Here is a 22,251-nt window from a genome sequence, read left to right on the forward strand (position 1 = left end):
AATCAGAAGGTGATTTTTTGGAGGACATATTAATGAAAAACCCTCCACCTTAACAAGAGGAACTGGGCAGAACTACTCCTAATGCTTCGGTCTTGGGAACACCATTAGATCTCAAAGTTATGCATGACACAACAAATGGAAGGGTACTGCAGGAAAAAGAAAGAGAGGCAATAAACAAGAATAGAGAGGAATTGATACAGAAAATAACCCAATTGAGTACTCACCCTGAAGCACTAACCATACCAGTGACTATAGGTCCGGTGGTTCCATTGTATGAAGATAAGCCAATCACTCACAAACCCCAGTCATGTCCAAATGGAAAGCCTGGGTTGGATTGTGTAGCACACACTTTTACTGCTAGAGGATCAATATTGAGGACAAATAAAAGTGGGGATAGCGGACACCCCTGTCTTTTGTTGCGCTCTAAACTGAAAAGGTCAGAGTTCACCCAATTCACCTGTACTCACAATTGTGAGTTAGCACAATTGACTTGAACCATAGTAATAAATTGTTCACCAATACGAGAACACTGTGAAGGGTATGGAAGAGGAAAGACCAATCCACCCTGTCGAAGGCTTTTTTAGCAGCCAGTGCCAAAAGTACAGCTGGAATTAATTTTTAGCTAGCTTTTTTGACCAAGTGGACCATTCTCAATAGGTTATCATGTGTTTGCCTCCCTTTGATGAAAACAGATCGATATGGGTGGATCAGGTCCGGCATGATGTCTTCTAACCTAGTGGCAATAAAATTCATCTTACAGGTATTAGCACAATAAATTGACCCCAGCGGTATTTACTAGCCTATTATGAATGAGCGTGTGTTTATGGGCTCAAGTGAGTATATTGTAATAAGTATCTAAGGTTGGTAACCCGCTGGATCCGTTTTTTTGGTAGAAGAGCTGTGGTTTAATTTATTAGCTAGTTAGGTGAAAAGCTTTGAATTTGAATTATTGGTTATGTATTAACTTACCGGTTTGTACTTGTTTATATTGTCTGAAAATTCCCGGGAATATTGAATAGCGGGTGGTGAATGGAAACCACACTGCAGTGAGGTTGCTCGTTTGCTAAAGGTAGCGCTGAAGGGCTATGCAAGGCTGACAGTGCTGAATTTGGGACTATTTTGTATAGAAGTGAGAGTGATTGATAGCAAAGAGTTCGCTGGTGAAACTGGTCCTATATCACCTAGAAAGGGTAGCACTGAAGGAATAGCAGGTTCATCGATGCTTGAATGAAGAGTAAGCGGAAGAGTTTTACTCGTAGTGTGTGAAGAGTAAGCAGAATAAGTTTTACTCGCAGTAAATGTGAATCGGCTTTCTGATTTTACCGAAGCAAACCAAGTAGCGAATGTTTCTATGTTGTCATTTAATGAATTTGTATGAAAATTAAAAGAAAATAAGTTTGGTGTTACCTTGTAAAGGAGGTGTCAGTTGCGGGTGCTGCACTGACGTCACAGGGGGCCGCGCTGGGATTGGCTGGAACAGCGGGCGTGTGACTGATGCGAAATTGTAAAGGAAGGGTCAGTAGTAAGGAGCGATACTGATGTCACAGAAAAGTTGCGCTAGTATTGGCTAAGGGCATAGTATGAAATAGAATTTGATTCACACTGGTATTGGTCAAACATCAGAGTAAAAGCGAAGATTTGATTTGGTTAGCAAAATAGACGCTACAATAACTATTGACAGTTGGGTTTGTATATGGAGACACGATCCAACATTAATAGGGAATCGGCCCGACAGAAGGTATTTAGGCTTTGCAAGAGAACAATATATAAAAGGATCGATACCTAAAATGTACGGATAAAAAAGAAAGATGACATTTATGCAGAAAATTTAACATTATTTTAAAAAGGATACACCTGTTAAGACTAAAGAGAGAATGCTTATCCCTCCCCTGAAAACACCTGCATCATATATGATGATGGAGAGAGGCTATCATATTTGTGTATGGTTGGAGAATTGGATAGAATATACAAAAGAGGATGGAGTGCTAGCTTTTCCAGAACACGGTACATTTAATGGGAGAATTCTGCATAACCTGAGATTAAAATGAATGAATTAGAGACCCAACCGAGATTAACCCAATATGAAGCTCTAGAGGAATGGGAGACAGAAGCATTTAATCCAGAAGTAGCAGAAACCTTAGTGGATTCTATCCCAGGCTTAAGCGTGAAACTAGAGATAATCAGATGAAACAATGGATTCAAGCGATGGTAGCTGAAGAATTATATCCTGTACTAATGGCTGAGAAACAGTCAGGAGGCAAGTGCACAGAGAAGACCAAACATTTAACGATGACAGGTAGTGGAGAATCAGAAGGTGATTTTTTGGAGGACATATTAATGAAAAACCCTCCACCTTAACAAGAGGAACTGGGCAGAACTACTCCTAATGCTTCGGTCTTGGGAACACCATTAGATCTCAAAGTTATGCATGACACAACAAATGGAAGGGTACTGCAGGAAAAAGAAAGAGAGGCAATAAACAAGAATAGAGAGGAATTGATACAGAAAATAACCCAATTGAGTACTCACCCTGAAGCACTAACCATACCAGTGACTATAGGTCCGGTGGTTCCATTGTATGAAGATAAGCCAATCACTCACAAACCCCAGTCATGTCCACACCTACAATTGAACCCAGAAAAGAGAACTTAATCATTGATGAGCAAGGCGGCGAATGTGACTCGGTAATATCATTAATGGATTTACTGATAAGAAGTCAGATAAATGAAACCCCGAGAAGAGTTACACCTAGTTGTTCGAAGGAAGTACAAATAGAAACAGTCACAGGAGTTAAGAATGCCACAATAGTATCCCCAGAAGAAATAGAAAGATGGACACAGGGAATAGACAAGCCGAAACAGCCAATGAAAATCCTAGATATCTACAAATTGAAAGTGGAACTGGAAGAAATGATAGCTGGGAATGTGAGACTAGACAGGTTAAATATTTACAGGGAAGAAGAGTTATTGTTTATCTGCAGAAGTATCACCAAGAATACAAAAAAATTCCATGAGAGATTGACAGACGTAGGGGTCTATTATGATGTAGGGCAGATCGCCACCACCATGCGGGGGTGGCGATCTGCCCTAGATCATAACTCAGACGCCACCCATTTCCTCCCCACCATATTAGTATGGCGGGGGGACCCCGGTAGATGGAAAGACCGTCCGCCAGTTTTCCGCTAGTCACACAGGTGACCGGGCGGAAAAGGGGCCTGATATGGTGGCGGTGTCTGCTAGACACCGCCATCCATACTAGGAAGGCAGCAGGAAGCAGCACGGAAAGGCATGCAGTTTCCTGAGTTGGGGGCCCGTTGCAGGCCCCCAGGATGTTGGGGGCACATGGGGGGCACCTATGGTACCCCCCTGCATTTGCATGGATGACGTGGCAGGCACCGCGTGGTGCCTGCCACGTTGTGCATGCAAATGCGCACATGCCTTTTTTGTATTGCGGTGGGTGCTGCTGACAGCACCGCCCACCGCAATACAAAAAATGCGGGATGCGCCCGCCAGTGTGGCGGGCGCATCCTAATTGTCCATGTGGGACCACCGCACCCTTAGTGGGTGGTCCCATTTCCCGGGGCGATGGCAGGCGGACTTTCATAATAGACTCCTTAGCTTCTGAAAAGGGAGTTGAAATAGGCAAATCCAAAGTATTACAGAAACCATACAGAGCATAATTCAGTGATAAGGACATGGAAAATATGAATGTGTCCGGAAGAAAATTACAGGTTAAAGAATTAATAACCATCTTACAAAAATGGGGTGACTTGGACAAATGGAAAGCTAGATGGATGCGGAAAAGGGAAGAAGCACGTGCCAATTGAACCACTTCTGAATTAGTGATGAAAGAAACAGGAAACGTAGAAAGAATATGTCCTATGAGGGAGGTGCCAGGAGGAGGATATGTACCATGGACCAGACAGGATATTTGATCCTTTACAAATGATTTCCCGAAGTTAAGAGAAAAGCCAGTTGAGTGGTATCAGCAAGTTGAAAGATTTGTGAAAGTTTCTAAAGTGCTGTTAAAAGATTTGGATGGTTTGTTTGACATTGTGGTGCCTACTGATTCTTGGACAGAATGTAAAATTACTGTTGATTGGCCTAGTGATGAATACCCGAGAGATGAGAAAACAGGAGCTCCTTCAGAAGAGATAATGAAGAAATATTACCAGGTGATCACTTTCCTGAAAGGGAAAATTCCTCCGTAAGAAACAGATTGGGTAAAAATAGACAGAATAACCCAGGACAGAAATGAGTCCGTAAACACCTATTATGAACGCTTACTGCAAGTATTTAAGCATTATAGTGGGTTTGAGAACATTGGAGATAAAGACATGGGACATTTTGTGTATCGATTTGTGACAGGATTAAAACCAGAAATTGGAGACATGATTCATCAATACATGTTGTGTTGGCAAGCGAGGCCCATAGACGATATTCTCAAATACGCAAAGTATTGCGGAGATGAGATTAACAATAAACAAAAGAAATTAGAGGAAAAAGTAATGTGGGCACAAGTAAAATTAGCAGAACAGCAGGAACTCCAACTAAACAGCCAGACAGGCAATTCAGGAAAGGGGCAAGGCCAAAATGAAAATAATGGGGGAAAACAGAAGGGACGAATGAGTAGAGAGGAGGCAAAGAAAAAGTTTCCTGGTCATGGGTGCGGAAAATTAGGACATTAGAAAAACGAGTGTAAAATTATACAGAACAAAAATGGCCCAAATCAAAATTTAAATCCACAGATGCAGAATGAGGCGATAATAAATCAACCGCAGCAGGTTGTAAATCTACAGAGTCAGTTGCCACCTGCCCCTATGCCAAATATTATGAACCAGGCCAAGTACAGTGCGGACACCGGATTTCAAGGAGGAAGTGGTAAGAAAAATTCTGTAACCTCGGAATTTCTTTTACAGGACCCTTATTTCGATGACAGCGACCAATGAGGGTGCCTGAGGGGGGAGGAAAAGGAGTGCATACTTGGTGCATCCTTACCGGTAGATCAGTCAGGTCCATATGTTGATGGTAAAGTAGAAGGAAAAGATATTACCTTCTTATTGGACACTGGTGCTACCCTTTCTACTGTGAGAACAGCAGACATTCCAAACTTACTCCTCTCGGGAGAAGCAGTCCAGAAGTAATGGGCGTCTCCAATAAACAGATTAGAACCCCTATTACAGAACCTATGGAGGTACGCATTGGCAATTTTAGGGAAATGCACAAATTCTTAGTGTGTGATTCCAGTCCTGTAAATTTATTAGGAAGAGATTTATTGTGCAAAATGAATTGCACAATATTTTACACACCGGACGGTGTTGCAATTTAAACCCCAGATGAAGACGGAGTCTACAAATTCATGTTAGCTAAACAAGGCACAGAGATAGACAAGATGTATTCTATGATGACCAAAGATGACTTACCAAATGAGGTCAAAACAACAGTAAATCCAGATGTGTGGGACTTTACAGGAAAAGATGTAGGGTTATTGGCAAATGTAGACCCAGTAAAAGTAACCGTAAAGGAAGGGGCAGATTACTCAAACACTCGACAATACAAAATGAGTCCTGAAGTTAAAGCTGGTGTTGCAGCAGAAATTGATTGAACAAGGCATTCTAAGAGAAATAATGAGTAGTCCCTGTAATTCACCTATAATTGGCATAAAGAAGCCTAACGGAAAATATAGGATAGCTCCGGACCTGAGAAAAATTAATAAAATTGTTGTGCTTGTTGCCCTGTTGTGCCCAACCCAGCCGTGAATTTGTACCAGATACCATGGAAGGCAGGATGGTTCACCGTAATCGATCTATGCCATGCCTTTTTCTCTATCCCATTACACCCAGACAGCCAATATCTTTTCTCCTTTAAATTTGAGGACCGTATTTTAGTTTGGAATCGCGTTCCTCAAGGGTACACTGAAAGTCACTTTAATTTTCAACCAGATACTGAAAAAGTGCCTAGAAACCTTAGTATTACCCAGGGAATCAGTATTAGTGCAGTATATTGACGACTTACTAGTCGCTTCCAAAACAAGAGATGACTGTGCTGCTGATTAGATTTCCTTGTTGAACCATTTGGCTGAAGGTGGACATAAAGTGTCCCCAGAAAAATTACAGTTTTGCCGATCCGTAGTCAAATATCTTGGACACCAAATAGAACGTGGAGTGAGGAGAGTGGCTCCTGAGAGAATAGAAATAATAAGACAAATGAAATTGCCGCAAACCCAGAGAGAAATAATATTGTTCTTTGGAGTTGAATGATACTGTAGACAGTGGATTGAAGGGTTTTCCTTGCTGGCCAAACCCCAAATACAAATGACCAAGAAACAAGCAAAAGAGCCAATAGAATGGGATGATGAAAGTATGGAAGCATTTGTAAAATTATGAAAATGTCTATGTGAAGCCCCAGCTTTAGGAATGGCAGATTATTCAAAGAAATTTGCACTGTTTTGTTGTGAGAGGAATAGTTGTGCACTCTTAGTTTTAACTCAGAGACATGGCTTGATGCGACAACCGGTGGCATATTTTTCTGCTACTTTGGCCCCTGTAGCCTCAGCTTTACCTGGTTGTTTAAAAGCAGTAGCTGCAACCTGTACAAGTCTAGAGCAAAGTGAGTCAATTGTGGTTGGACATCCAGTAAAAGTGCACGTCCCTCATTCAGTAGAGATTCTATTAACAAGAGCTCAAACTCAATATCTCACTCCTAGTCGGATGAAAGGATTATCTTAGGTGCTGAAAACATGACAATAGTCAGGTGTACAGTGTTGAACCCTGGCACCTTGTTACCAGACGCCTATGGAGAAGAAGTGAGGGATGAAATTGAACACGATTGTCTGGATATGACTGAGCTGTGTACTAAGCCCCGTCCAGACATACAGGAAAACCCCCTGAAAAATGCGGAACATGAGCTGTTTGTAGACGGCTCGTGTATGCGCCATGAGGAGGGAGGGCTGAGTGCTGCTTACGCTGTATGCACATTGGCTGGAATAGTCGAAGCATCCTATTTGCCAGGAGTCAAATCTGCACAAGAAGTCGAATTGGTGGCTTTGATTAAAGCATGCAAAATTGGGAAAAATTGGAAAGTAACCATTTTTACTGATAGTCAGTATGGTTACGGGGTTGTGCATGATTTTGGCCAACTCTGGATTCAGAGTGATTTCTTGACTTCTTCAGGATCCCCAATTAAAAATGGAAATTTCATTAAAGAATTGCTTGAAGCAATACAATTGCCAAAAGCAGTGGCAGTGGTCAAGTGTGCCGCACTTCAGTCAGGAAATGACTATGTGACAGTTGGTAACAGGTATGCTGACCAAGTTGCCCAACACTGTGCCAAATATAAAATGGCGGTGAACAAGAAAATTTAAACAAATGGAATCAGCTGTCAATTTATGCTACTCTCAGGATTAGAAACATGGGAAGAAGGAAGACAACTGCAAGATGAGGCAGAGATTAAGGAAATGGAAGATTGGGTGAAAGTAGGGTGCCAAAAGAGGTCAGAGTATGATGTATGGATTTGCCCAGATGGCAGGCCAGTAATGCCAGACTGCATGCTTTCACAAATGGCTAGGATATATCATGGAGACACTCACATAGGCAGGGGTGCCATGATCAGACTCTTTAGACAGGATTGGTTTAATACAAAGTTCAGGAGTGTAGCAGAGAGTCTGTGCCAGAGATGCATGTCTAGCACCCAGGTGGGGAAAACCACAGCAGGTTATATTGGTTTTAACCACAGCAGTGAAATGTGCAGGCTTACCTAATTGAATTCATATAAGCCAAACCAAGAAAGTACCAGCACCTGACACAGAAGGTTCCCAACATACACAAGCAGTTGAAGCTGCGGAAGGTTGTACAGCTGAAGGATCTAGAATAACAGGTCCTGAAATAGCTGATAGAGAACAACCAAGTACAAGTCAGGATGACTGGACACCAGTGGTTGACACACCTGAAGTAAATGTGAGAACAAGAATCCAAATCCGTTTAGAAAGACAGGAGAGTAGTGAGGACCAGTCAGGTATAGAAGAAGCAGCTCAGGAAAGACGTGATACAGCTATTGGAGAACCTAAGCAGGAACAGATAAGGAGAGAACAATCTACTCAGACAGAAGTGGATGCAACAATACATGAGTCTGAGGAGGGACAGAGAGGCCTAGAAGAACACGTTCGGGCTGCAGAAACCCAAAGTGCAATAAGACCCGGGCAGGACTAGTTAGGAAAAGAAAAACAAGTTCAGGTAAAAGAAGAAGAGAAAACCCAGATAAAACCTGAACAGTGTCAGACTAGGGAAGAAGAACGCATGCAGGCAGAAAAGGATGGTACAGGAGTAAGCCCAGGACAGGGTCAGACAGAGAGGAAATCTGAAGACGAAGGTAACCAAGTTGTGCCACAACTTAACGAAAATTAAAGAACACTTGAAGACAGTGACAGTGCAGTGCAAGCAAAAAGGGTCAGAAGAGGTGACAACTGGCCGAGTGTTGTGAAAAGGCTAAAGTACCATTTCAAAACAGTTAATCAAGAATCTGACCAAGTAAACAAAATTTCTAGTCAGTCGGGGACATCTGCTGAACAGCCCAGACGACAAAGATTGAGAATATTGAACAATAAATTCAAAGGTCCTGAATGGACCTATGTAATTCTTGAAGAATTAGAGAATCTAGATTTAAATGAAGAAATTGATGAAGAAATAATTGCAGAACAGATCATCGAAGAAGTGAGACCAACCTGAAAATCCCCCAAAGGAATTTTGAATTCCACAAGTAAATCGAAAGTGAACAAGAGAAATCTTCCTAACTCAAAATGGCTGATGATAGGGCTGGTGGAAAACCGAAAAGAAATTGTGTAAAAAAATGTTGTAGAATATGCATATGTGGTATATTTTTAGTACTCATAGTTTGGTTAGTACTGACAGTAGCTGTCACTTATTTGATGGTTACAAAAGAAAGGAATAACACAGAAATGAAAGAGAAAGTAGCTAGCATTAAAGGTAATAGGGCTGCATTAGAAGCACCAGATGAGAATAAGACAAAAGGAGACAAAGTAGATCTAAAAGCACCAGATAAGTTAGATGTACACCACATTGTGACAGATAATGACACTGCTTTAAATGTATTTACAAAGTTGCTAGTGCAGTACGTGGACACTATGGAAGTTAGTGATTGTTATGTGTGTATGAAATTACCAGCATCAGTAGCAGAAGCTGTGACATATCATCATATTCCATTAACATATGGTATCTCTTGTAGTGTTTTAGCAAGTTTGTTTTATAGAACAGGAAAATTACAATATTATTATTCTAATGTAGATGTGATTTTTTCCGAGGTTCCTATGCGAAAGAGCATGAACCCAGTTCTTAGTACTAAAGACACACAGTTTATGGGAGGATATTTTCTAACCATGAAGGCAATAGATATAGCTGAAGCACACAAGCACAATTTAACATGTAAATTACACGAAGAAGAAAATATATTTTTGAATTTAGTTGAGTAAAGGAGACAGGACTTTCAGAGAAGGGCTTCTGAAATAAAACCACAGATACCTCACTGGGCTGAGAACGATGAAATTGATAAAACTGGCAAGACTCATGCTGCTATGTCCTTGGACTTTGAAAAGAAAGGGAAGATCTGCCTCCATAGATTAAAGACTGAATATAACAATGTATTTATTGGTTCCAGTGAATGCAAAAATAATTTCCTAGTTGTTGGGGGATGGGGACTAAAAGGTGGATGTTGCAAGATAAGGAAAAGGTATGAAGTAAATGAAAAGAGAAAGAAAAGAAAGATGAGGAAATACAACTTGAAGAAATGAATGGAAATATATATAAAAGAATGAAGGGTTTACAGTACAGAAATGAAAAGAAAGGGAATGAAAAGGTTGAAGAAGAAATTGAAATGTGCTAAAGGTGGCATCTGATTTGGTGATGGTAATTTACTGATGGCATAAACTGCCATCACAGAAGGAATTAATGGTGCAAGGACTCGTATAAAAGAGACTTGCTCAGAAGCAATCCTCTCAAATAACTTGTAATACCGTAATAACTGTGTTCGTAAATACTAATAACGCACCAGAAAATCCGTACACTGAATCTAGGGGAAGCTTGCCTATGTGTATTACTAACAAGTAACCCATGTGGCTCTAAAATGGCTGCTAAACGCAGGATTCTGCATTGCGCATGCGTCTCCTGCATCTACGCAGTATGACGTACTATGGCTAGGAGGGAAATCTTTGCAGCTGCGCAGTTGCCCATAAAATGTCTGCTTGGAACTCACATGATAATGTACATGCTTTGCTAAAACTAAACCATGTAAGTTTACTAAAATGCTAATGCGAAAGATTTATATAAGTAAATGGGAATAGAGTAGAGATAAGTGGTATAAAGTGAAATCATTTATTTTAGATTTTAATACTCTCTTTCTTTGACCTCTCTAATAGTTCATATTTGGGCCTCTGTGCGGGACTGAAGCTTGCGCATCACGTGACCATTTCGCATGCGCAGTAGTAACGACCCAGGAGCCGCGATACAAAGCCTTGAATGTCATCCAAAAGAAAACAGAAACATGCCCTGGGAACAAGCATGATGTCCTGAGAACGGAAAGGATTTTTAATAAAATGATATACATTGTATTGATTAACTTGTGAATACAGGTGGGAAATAAAGCATGGGAAAGTAAATTAAGGGGAGGGAACATAGAATATTGAGCTTAAAGAAAAGTATTAAACTTAGCATGGTGTGATGATCATCTCCCCTTTCCTTGTCCAATCAGGGTTAGGAGTTTCATAAATTCTAAACATTCAGGGTTGGTAGATGCCATTAGAAAGGTATAATAGAGGTAGTTTAGTTAGATTAGTTATCCCAGAGAGACGGAGAATGCCGAGAGACTGAGATGCTGCCCGAAATTTAAGAAAATACTGAAGAAAATCCAAAATCCAGACTTAGAAATTTTGAGTCAATTAATTAGAGAACATTGCGGAAGAATCGAGGAGTCACATAATAGAGAACATCACAGAAGAATCGAGGATGCACACAATAGAGAACATCGCGGAAGAATCGAGGAGGAAGATAGCTTCAGAGAGGGGTGCGGCCCAGGCGTCGTATCTAGACGAGGGCATCTATCCTGTCCTGAATCCTGTCCTGAGTCTTTGTCGCATGATCTGTCCCAGGGAACCTTTCCCAATTCCTTGGTCAAGGGGTTGGCTTCCACACCATACTAGGTAAATATAATTCTGTGTAGTATGTCAATGTACTGCTCTCCCCTTTCTCCCCACTCAGGTTCTGTCATCGTAATAATTTTGTTTAACGATTATTCTGATTGAATTATTTTATCTTCCTATCTTTGTCGAAGACTGTGTTCTAACTGTATTATGGTTCTTGGCTCACATGATTTTACCAGCTAAACATTTTAAACTCTCCAGAGTCTGTGGTTATTTAATAAAGGTTTATTATATGTAATCTTTCACCAATTTAGCTAACTAAATGGTCCATTGACCAGAGGAAAATACATTGGATCAAGAGGTTTGGTAGGATATAATTAGATAAAATTCATCTTACAGGTATTAGCACAATATATTGACCTCAGCGGTATTTACTAGCCTATTATGAATGAGCGTGTGTTTATGGGCCCAAGTGAGTATATTGTAATGAGTATCTAAGGTTGGTAACCCGCTGGATCAGAAGTGAGGATTCTGCCAGGTGTCAGGATGACTGAAATCAGTTTTTCACTCATCGTGTGCATGACATTGCGAGCGACAGATATGTAATTAACCAGGGCGGTCAAATGAGGTACCAGATCGGAGCTAAAGGTCTTATAAAATTGGCCCATAAACCCATCTGGCCCAGGCGATTTGTGGAGCTTAGGGGCATCAATTGTAGTTTAGCTTGAACTTTGTCATCCCTGATTGGGCCTCCCAAAATGTTGTTTTGGTCAGCTGTCAACCTCGGTAGTTGTACCGTAGCTAGACAATTCAGCCGTGCAGATTCATCTGTAGACTCAGAGAAGTAGAGAAGTTTGTAGAGATCACGAAGGACCCGTGCCTTATTCTCCTCTGAAGTAGCAGCCCCTCCAGTCTCTAGAATAATTTGACCAATGTATTCTTTCTCATGTTCGTCCCTGAGTTGCTGCACTATATGGGATCCAACTTTATTCCCCTGATCATATGTTGTTTTATTTAAGGTGTAGCAGGGAGAACTCTGGTCTATTTGTGTAGATTGCACTTAGCTCCCCCAAAGTGCTGTGAATTTACTTTTTAAAAACAAAGTGGAAGAATATTTATGGGACAGCTCTGCCAATTGTAGTTTAGCCTCAAGTGCTAGCCTCCTCTGGGATTTCTGTTTTTTTGGGGTTGACAATAATGAGATACATTTTCCCTTGAATGCCACCTTAAAGGCATCTCACATAGTGGACAGATAAGTATCTAGAGTGTCGTTCATTTAAAATAATTTCCTAATGGTTTTACAGAGCTAGTCCTCGAAGAGGGGATCCCTAGTGAGGGACCCACCTGCGTAATTTGAGCATTGGGGCAGCCCATTCTAGTGTGAGCTCTACATGAGCATGGTGTGAGGTGAGTGGTTCTCCAGGCATCTGTCAAACCTACTGATAGGATAGCTTGTTTCAAGGCCTTGGGGAAGCTCCCAGTGATGGATCTATGAGAGTGGGTGCTATCTAACTCCGGATTTCACATAAGATTGAAATCTCCCATCAAAATGATCTTTTCTTCTTCGAACCCCCCTAGGAAAGATATGAACGAATTTAAAAATGCGGCCTAAATGGTACTGGGGGCATAAACCAAAGCTATTGTACACATCAGCCCAGCAATGTTCCCTTAGACCAACATTATTCTTTCCTCTTTGTCAGTTTTGCATCCCACCAGTTAGAACTTCAATGAGGAATGGAAAAGTAGAGCTACCCCATTGGGATTAGGGGTGGCAGAAGATCTGTAGATCAGGGTAGATGCTTTTTTGCAAAGTCTGTGGTCCTTGCTACGTTTGAGATGTGTTTCCTGTAATGCCTTATGTTGTGTCTATGGTCAAGAATGTATTTCCAGAGTTTATCATGTTTAGCCGTAGAATTTAGACTTTTAAAAATCCATGTCAGCGTAGTCAATACCATGGCATCGCCAAATGACAGTCTTACTCAATGACCGCAGTTCTGACACAGGGTGTAACCCTCTCCTGCGCTCACTCCAATCACTTAAGGATTGGAAAACTACGCCCAGGTCCCTTCTCTGTCCCTCCCCTCCTGCACATCAAAATTCTCCCACTCATGTACCATAAACAAGAACAAAGAAACAATAACATTTGGGAACCTAGTTCCCCATCAAAATGGTATTATAACTTCAGGGTACATAGGATCAGGTGTTGAGGTCAAAAACTACTAATATATTCTGGAGTAAGCCTATCAAGTTAAAGGTGGGCTAGTGACAGATAGTCATTTTATTCATCTAGAGGAGCACACACCATCTTGCTGCAAAGATTCACCACACAGGAACTTACATTCCATAACTTATTAAAAACCTGTTTTTCCAGAATAGTCCCCTCTGAGTTTCGGGAGAGTCTTCTCACACTGACAGTGCTGGGAGTCCTTCCGGTAGCCATGCACTATATAAGTGCCGCATAGAATAGAATAGATAACTGCCACAGTGGGCCATGTCTCCCTGCAACTAGGCAAATGGTGGGTTCCTCAGTGTTAGGCCCACTCTTTTGATGAGGCACATCAATCAAACAAGTGCCATTCACTTGCTATGACCAGATACTCCATAGTGCGCAGGACAAGGTGCGGAGTCTCAGCGGTTATGACTCAGCTCAAGGCCCAACGTTTCCTTTGACACTTTGCACATCGCTGTGACAGCCATTGTCCCTTGTCCACACCAATTGTGGAGCTCGTGGATTCTCCCTCCAATTCCTCCTCAGATCCATAGCACTCAGGGCTGACACCCCCAACAAGGTCGCTGCTTAAGTCAGGTCTGTGAAATAGGGAGTCTTGTTCTAGTACTCGAAGAAGAGGCCACAAAGGCGAGTCCACCTGCATTTGAAGTGTTCTCAGCAGAGTTTGTCTGGGGCAGATCAAAATGTTGTCATCGGGCCAGTGTGGTGGGGCAATATCCTGAAATCGGGAGCATGTAGCGCCCTGGAACAAGACCAACTCCACCTTCTGAGCTGCTTTTAATAACAAGTCTTTCACTTCAAAGGAATGTAGGGTTGACAAGACATCAAGGGGCCATTTTCCCCCTCCAGGAGAATACCAACTAGGCGGATTCTGTCTAGTTTAACCTTGGTACAATTGTCCCCAAAAAGCTCGGAGAACATGCCCACTACAAACGCCCCCGGATCTGGACCCTCCATTCCCTCCTACAGATTCCACATTCTGATGTTGTCTCGTCACGAACGACTTTCCAGGTCTTCACATTTCAAAAGGGTGCCTGCAAAGGGTTCTGGAGTTGGTCAGAAGAACCTTCCAGTTAATCAACTCGTTGTTTGAGTTCCCTGAAATTTAGTGTCGCGGTCCAGAGTTCAAGTATCTACTGAGTCAACATCTTGCTTTAGAGTAGTGAGCCTGGAATTGATATCAGACTTGAGAGCTTTGCAGGTTTGCTTTCAGTTCTTCCCGAAGCTCCTTTTTGAAGTCTTGAAGGGAGGAAAGGAGATCTTTTTTGGTTAGAGCCATATTGTCACCCTGGGAGATGGACAGGCGTGAGTCTCTCGCTTTTGCCAGTGTAAAGTAGCTTGACACCTTATGTGATTAACCTTTTTCTGAAACATATAGGCTGTAGATGAGCGCAAAGGAGGGGGACTCGAGGAGATGAAGGCCAAAATGTGCCCCTTCGTAGGCCGTAGGGAAGATAGCAAGTCGTCGCTACCCTCACCACTACCAAGACTTCATATTGGAAGAGTGTAAGTAAGGGGGGTAGTACATTTGTGGTAGATATCAATACCGTGGCAGTCGGGGCTCCTTCTCTAACAAATCCACCTTACCACGATCAATTTTACTTGTAACATGGGCTCTGATTTTTACAATATGTTGATGAGCCCCCAGGGAGCTCAGCAGGTAGGCTTTAGATCTCCATTGTATCACCTCTGCAACTTAAGGCCCAGCCCCAGCCCTCACCCCTAGGTTTCAATATTGTATTTCATAGAAGTGGGTCTTCAGTCCTAAGATATGGCCACAGATGCAGTATTATATGGGTTTGTGGGGCATATTTGTAGGAAGCGCTGTGAATCAGGGGGTATGCACTTTCACTCAGTCATGGACAAAATCACATGGTGTGCTACGAGGAACACGGTATCTGGGCTCAAGCATTCTGCAGCCACGGGATGTATCTCTGCATTATTGTACAGCTATCAGGATGGGTTCAAAACGTTCCTCACCGAGCAAGCTCTATGACGCTGCCGCCATGTCGGCGTCAGGCAACAGTGTATTCATCGGATCATTACTGTCTTTCCCCATGCCTCACCTCATCCTTATAGTGCCATTCTGCAGGGGGCCTGCATCAGCTTTGTGGTTGGCGCGCTTGTTAGCCCCCGCAATGAGAATTGCCGACTCTGTGGTGAAGGCTGTGACTTAGTCGTTGGCTGCTGCAGGCTGAGTGCAGTGTCGCTGCTTATCTGGCCAATTCAATGCATGGAAGGTGACCCGTGCAGCATCTCCGGTGCCTCTACTAGTGTAGCATGTCATAACTGAGCAATTTGCAGGGCAAAGGCTCCAGTCGCCATGGTTTGAAAAAGAATACAGCTGAGACCTGGTAGATCACTTGCATGTGGCCGTGATGGTTGGCCACGTCCCCCCTCTACCACCACTCTTATGACATCTAGTGCTCCCAAAGGGGCATCAGTCTCTAATGCAGAGGTCTTCAATCTGTGGGGCGTGACTCCCAGGGGGGCCCTGGAGTCCTGAAAAGGGGGTCACACATTCTCCAGCTTCACTGTGACTGGAATCAAAAACATTTGCTTTCCTTTTGGAAAAGCTTGCATGCCAGAGTACCTGCTTGCTTGAATGAAATGCAAATGTGCCTATCAGGTAATCTGCAGTTGTAAAGGGTGCTTGAGAGCCAGTTGAGGAGTGGAGCTCGGAGCCGGCGGTGCTTTTGAATTTGCCTCGGCTGCGTGCCACAAGGATTGAGGACGTGTCTAATCAGGTGCGGCCCACGGAAAGAACTCTTCACCCGAGGTGAGGGAGCTGAGGAGGAGTGCTTGCTCTCCCCCAGATCCTGGCTCTGGAGAGGTCGGAACAAATGGGAAGCTGTCCCGGGGCCCTACAGTCAGTCGGAATCCTGATATTGCGGCTGTGCTCGATCTCGGCCTAATTTGTATCCGCACGGGCGGGGGAGCCCCCCCGACGGCCCAGTAATGCAGCCCTGTGGTGAGATCACCGGTGCATGGACCATAGGAATTCCATGGCAGCACCCGCGAGAGGCCGGTGATTAACGAGGGAGCTGCGACTGAAGAAGTGGTGAGCCGTCCAGGGAGGCAGAGACAGTGATCACAGTACAAACCCGAGGTATGAGAGACTGGGTGAGAGCCCCTGTGCCAGTCCCTGGGTCACCGATCCCCTTACAATGGGAACCGTCTTCTACCCTGCCGGACGTCAGACACTGCGTCCCTGCTGGGTTTTCCTTCCCTCTCCCCCACCTCTTCCCTCCTTCATACCTCAGAGTGTGCCCGTGACCAAAGCACTCCTCTCCCCTTGTTGGGGAGGGATCCTGCATTCTTATGCCATGGAGTCTCACCGCTGAGAGAGTCCACCGTGAATTTGGGAATCACACAAAACTGAGGACTGAAAAATGATCCCTGCCCCACCCTACCAGACGTTCAAACACAGTTACTCTCCTTGTTCACCACGCTGTTTCCCCTACCCCCTCCACCTCCGCTTCCCTCCTTCATCCCTTGGCTACCTCTCTTTTCCCTTCCTCTCTCTCCAGAATTCCTCTCCACCGGCTTGCTTTGTCTATCCTTTTGCCTATGCTCCTTTAAATTCTCCCTCCCCTTACCCTTTTACTTTACCCCTTACCCCTCTACATGCCATTTTTCTAAAAAATGTAACTTGTAACTGTTGTGCCTGATGTAACAATGTAGAATTTGTAAGATACGCAACTCTCCTCATGTAAAGCGCTCATAATTCATAGTACTCTTTCTTTTTTTGTCTACTTCCTCTGCTCCTATCCCCTCTCCCCATAATCTCTCCCCTTGCTTGCTACACTGCCTAGCCCCCTGTCCTTTGTGCCCTTTTACTAAGCACTCCTTCTCCCCTTGTTGGGGAAAGATCCAATATTTATACTCTGGAGTCTCAGCGAACCCGCTGAGAGAGTCCAGAGCGCCAGGGGAGCCACTCACAGTTGAGGTATGGTATGGCCCCCCTTGCCAAAGCACTCCCTCTCCCCTTTTTGGGGAATGATCCAGTGTGTAGGCCTTGGAGTCTCAGAGACCCCTCTGAGAGAGTCCACTGTGTAAAGGGAACCTCTCGCTACAGAGATGGTGAAATGAACCCCTTCCTCTGGGATCACAGCTTACTGGACTCTGGACGCAGCTATGACTTGTCTACCGGTTTGTGTTCCTGTCACCCCCCTCCTCTTTCCATGCTGTGTCTCTCACCCTCCCCTCCTCTTTCCCTCATTTGTTCTCTGTCTACTTCCCCTGCTCCTACCCCCCCACTGAATCTCTCCCCTTGCCTGCTTTTTCCCTTATGTATATGTCCTTATTGTTTGTTTCGACCTTACATATAACTATGTTGCCATGCTCTAATAACTGTGTAACCTTTATAACGATGTAACCTGCAACTGTGGTTTGATACTCATGTAAAGCGCTCTGATACCTCCGGGTCTAGCCAGCGCTATATAAAACCTTTAAAATAAAAAATAAAAAAATCAGTCCAAGCCTTGTGATGATAGTGCAAAGAGTTAACAACTGGGCTGTGAAGTGCTTGCTTTTAATTTTAACTGCATTTACACAGCCCTTAGTACTCCTAAAGATGTGTTGAAGGGACAGTTATGTAAAACAAAATTGCATTGCCTATGCTCTGGTTTTACTAAAATCTGCATTTTGGAAGCACTATTTTATTGTAAAGCTATTTGCATGTTTTGCAGCACTCTCTTACACTGTGTGTAATGCAAGTATAAAATAATGACTCACATATTCACAGTGCTTTCTGTCATAGGCTGTGACCTTGTAGCAGTAAAAATACATGTCACTATTCTCCACTGCACCAATCAATATTTAATTCCTTGGATCTCTGGTTACACATAAACCTCTGCAGCGCATTAACCAATAGAGGTTTCATAATGTCCTACAGTGCATTTTCCACTAAGTCCCAACTTTTTAAATTTATTTTTCATTACGCTGCCCATTATTGATGGTGAAATACTTAAAAAACGTACCGAATATTTTGGGGCTTGTTTATGAGAGGCTTGCATCGCCAGAGGAAGCATCTCAGCCATACCTATGAGACGAAGAAAAGTCACCCTCCACAGCTTTGCATGGCCTCATAGATATGGAGTAAGACATAGCAGCGCAAGTCATTGTGTTGCCTTACTCTGCATCAAGGAGAGTTTCATGGGCTTTGCGTGGGGTTCCCACGCAACACCATTGGATTTTGATGCTGCCCCATATTTACAAAATCAAGTAAACCTGGTGCAGCTCCAAAAACAGCTGCCGCCGCGGCGAAGGTGTCACGGGGAGAAATTCTTTCATTTCTCCTCATTCTTTCCTCTTTCCATGAGAGGAAAACACCCCTTTTGGGATTGTTTCTGTGAAGGAAGGTGCCCCTTCCTGTACAAAAACAATCCTGCCTATGTTAGTGCTATGCAGCAATTTGTGCACCAATGCAAGGGAAAAAGACAGGAATGCACAGTATATCATCAACATAGTGCATTTCAGCCCTTTCACATTGGCATAGGGCAGCACAGCAAGAAGACTTACAACGCTGCCCTACGCCAATCCTCATAAATTAGGCCCTTTGTATTTAGTACACCTTTGACTACACCCCCATGCTGGCTGACCTTTGGTTTGCTAAACACTGTTCAATATTATTTCCCTACCGTAAAAATTACTTGCTGTGGGAATGTGGGGTGTTTATGATCGTTGATAGTTGTCGATGATGAGGAGTACCAGGTCCGAGAACGTTTTAGCAGAAGGGGGTCCTTACGCCTAAAACAATTTGACAAGCGGGTCTTGGCATCAAAAAGTTTGAAGACCTCTGCTCTAATGGCAGGAGCTTGGGGCTATCAATCTGTATTGTTGCTACACTCACAATGGGAGTTGCTCCTGTTCAGGGTCTTGCTCCCCAAATCTGGAAGGACTTCTGGACCCAGAACAGCACCAGAATTCTCAGGGGGTTCACCCCGTGCAGCTGGGAGTGGAATCAAAAGTCATACAAGTGGCGGTGGAAGTAAAATATGTGGCATTACCTTTGGAGCTGGAAGTGGAATTGGCGGCAAAACTGTTGGAGCTGGAAGTGGAATTGGGGCTCACTGTGATCCTGGTGCTGACTGTGGTGGTGGCAGTGCACTAGGCCCCCCCGTTTGTCAAAGTGTATGAAATTGGGTTTCTGGTTGGCTAGGGTATGTACCTAAGCCAGGCAGAACCCACCACTCTAGTCAGGGTAAGTGACTTACACACCCAAGATAGCCCCTGCTCACCACTTTGGCAGCTTGGCAGAACACTCAGGCTTATCCCAGAGGCAATGTGTAAAGCACTTGTGCAACGCGCACACACCCACCAGTGAAACAATAAATACACCGCAAAAGAGACTCCACACCAGGTTATATAAAAAATATCTGCTATATTATATATAAAACAAACAGATCACAACCACATAAACCATTAAATCAATTTGCCACTAGGCAATGGTCATAACATCATATTTAGTGCAGTAAAGTAAATACTCATAGGCTGCACATGTCAGCTTGAAAACAATACCCTATAATATCGCAGTACACATTCTGCAGGTCCAGGGAATGAACTGCAGCAGTTAGGTTAGGCATAACATATACATCACCAAACATCCCCCAATATTACAAGTGGGACATAAATCACCAGAAATCACCATATCTGTACCAAGTGAGCCTCCCGTACACCAGGCCCGTGTTTATATTACTGGTTGTATGGTAACGTCATTTATATCGTTTGCAAAAATATAGTTGTATAAAATGTTGATTTTTTTAATGAGTGTTATTTTTTTTAGTATATATTTTAAATGTATGTGATGCATTTTTTGTATAAGAATTGTTTATGTTTTTGTAATATATGTATTCAATTTTTTGTAGTTATCAATTTTATTTTAATTACATTTTGCATTATTTTAGTTCGGTAGTGGGTTGTGGGTTTATAGGGGAATGGGGTAGAAAGTAATTTAATTATAATAAATTAACTATTATTTTTTATTTATTAATATTTATTTAATTTAGATTTTATAGTGTTAATTGTGAGGAGTAATGCATTATTGATTGGTTGTTAACCCCTTGTATGCCCATGACGAGCTGGACTCGTCATGGAGCACAGTCGCGCTGTGCCCATGACGAGTCCAGCTCGTCATGAGGCATACCCTAGGGACTCCCTTGCGCCGAAGTCATTACAGTGAAAGTGAAACTGAAATGAGCCAAGAGGCTCATTTCAGGTTTCACTTTGTACGTGCTCAGGGGGCTATCTCAGCCCCCTGAGCATGTACAAAGACGGGGGAGGTATCGTTGGAAAGGGGAGAATCTCCCCTTTCCAATGGTACCCCAGTGGATCCCTGCTTGGGGATCGCCACAGGAGGGCGATCCCCAAGCAGGGATCCACCCACTAGACACCAGGGAGGGGGGAGCGGCACCTTGGGCAAGGGCCTTTGCTCCCCCCAGTGTATTTTTGGCCATTTTAGTCTTTTTGCCCCCCCTGGGGGGCAGATGGGGGCATTAGCCCCCAATCTACCCCCCCGGGGGGTAAAAAGCCCACTAGACACCAGGGAAGTTACGTAAATAAATAAATAGGGGTGGGGGCTGCCCAAAACGGGCAGGCCCATGCCCCCCCCCCCCAATTACTACAGTCTTTCTTCCCCCCCAGGGGGCAGATGGGGCATTGGCCCCTAATCTGCCCCTTCGGGGGGGGCAGAAAGCCCACTAAACACCAGGGATTTTTTGGGCGCAATTGTTTTTAGGGTGTGGGCTGCCTGAAACAGGCACGCCAATGCCCCCACTCTCCCCCCCACAAAAATGTCAGACTTTCTGCCCCCCAGGAGGCAGATGGGAGCCGTGGCCCCCAATCTGGCCCCCCCTGGGGGCGCAGAATGCCGACTAGAAACCATGGATTTTTTTGTTTTATTAGTGTAGGGGTAGGGGCTCCCCAAAATGGGCATGACAATACCCCACCCCACCCCCAGAGAAATTCCAGTCTTTCTGCCCCCTCGGGAGGGCAGATGGTGGCAGTGGCCCCTGATCTGCCCCCTGGGGGGGCAGAAAGCCCAGTAGGCGCCATCGAGTATGCAGGCTTTTTTTATTCGTGGGGGTGGGGGCTTCCCAAAATGGTCATACCAATGCCCCCACCCCCACAAAAAATAGCCACAGTCTTTCTGCCCCTTTAGGGGCATATCAGGATGAAACCCCCTTTCCCGATTCCCCTCCAGGGCGGCAGAAAGCCCACTGGGCTCCGATTTTTTTTTTTAGCAATGTGCATACCTGTGGATTTTGGGCCCTAGCGCAGTTGGCATGTAGGCAAGCCTAGCAAAACTGTACATTCTTTAAAACTAGACACTGAGGGGAATCCTGGATGGGGTGACTTCACTGGCTCTCACCAGGTTCTGTTACCCAGAATCCATTGCAAACCTAAAAATGTGTTCAAAATAACACTTTTTCCTCACATTTCTTTGTCGGAAAGTTCTGGAATCTGCGTGGGTCCACAAAGTTCCACCCACCCTGCGTTCCCCAAAGTCTTCAGAGAAAAATGGTACCTCACTTGCGTGGGTAGGCATAGTGCCCGCATCAGGCAAGGGCCCAAAACCTATTGAGGAGACATCAAAATGACCTATCACAAAACATCCTGGTTTTGCAAAGGGGGTCCTATGAGTTTTTGGCCCCGGGCTTGGCGGCCACCTAGGGGAACGTACCAAACCCACACATTTCTGAAAACTAGACACCCGGGGGATTCCAGGGAGGTATGGCTTGCGTGGATCCCCCAACGTTTCCTTACCCAGAATGCCCTGCAAACCTCAAATTTAGCTGAAAAAATCACCTTTTTCACACATTTTTGTGTGGGAAAGTTGTGGCATCACCGGGCTGACACAAATTTCCTACCACCCA

The sequence above is a fragment of the Triturus cristatus genome, chromosome 11 (assembly GCF_964204655.1).
Source record: "Triturus cristatus chromosome 11, aTriCri1.1, whole genome shotgun sequence".
NCBI classification, from domain to species: domain Eukaryota; kingdom Metazoa; phylum Chordata; class Amphibia; order Caudata; family Salamandridae; genus Triturus; species Triturus cristatus.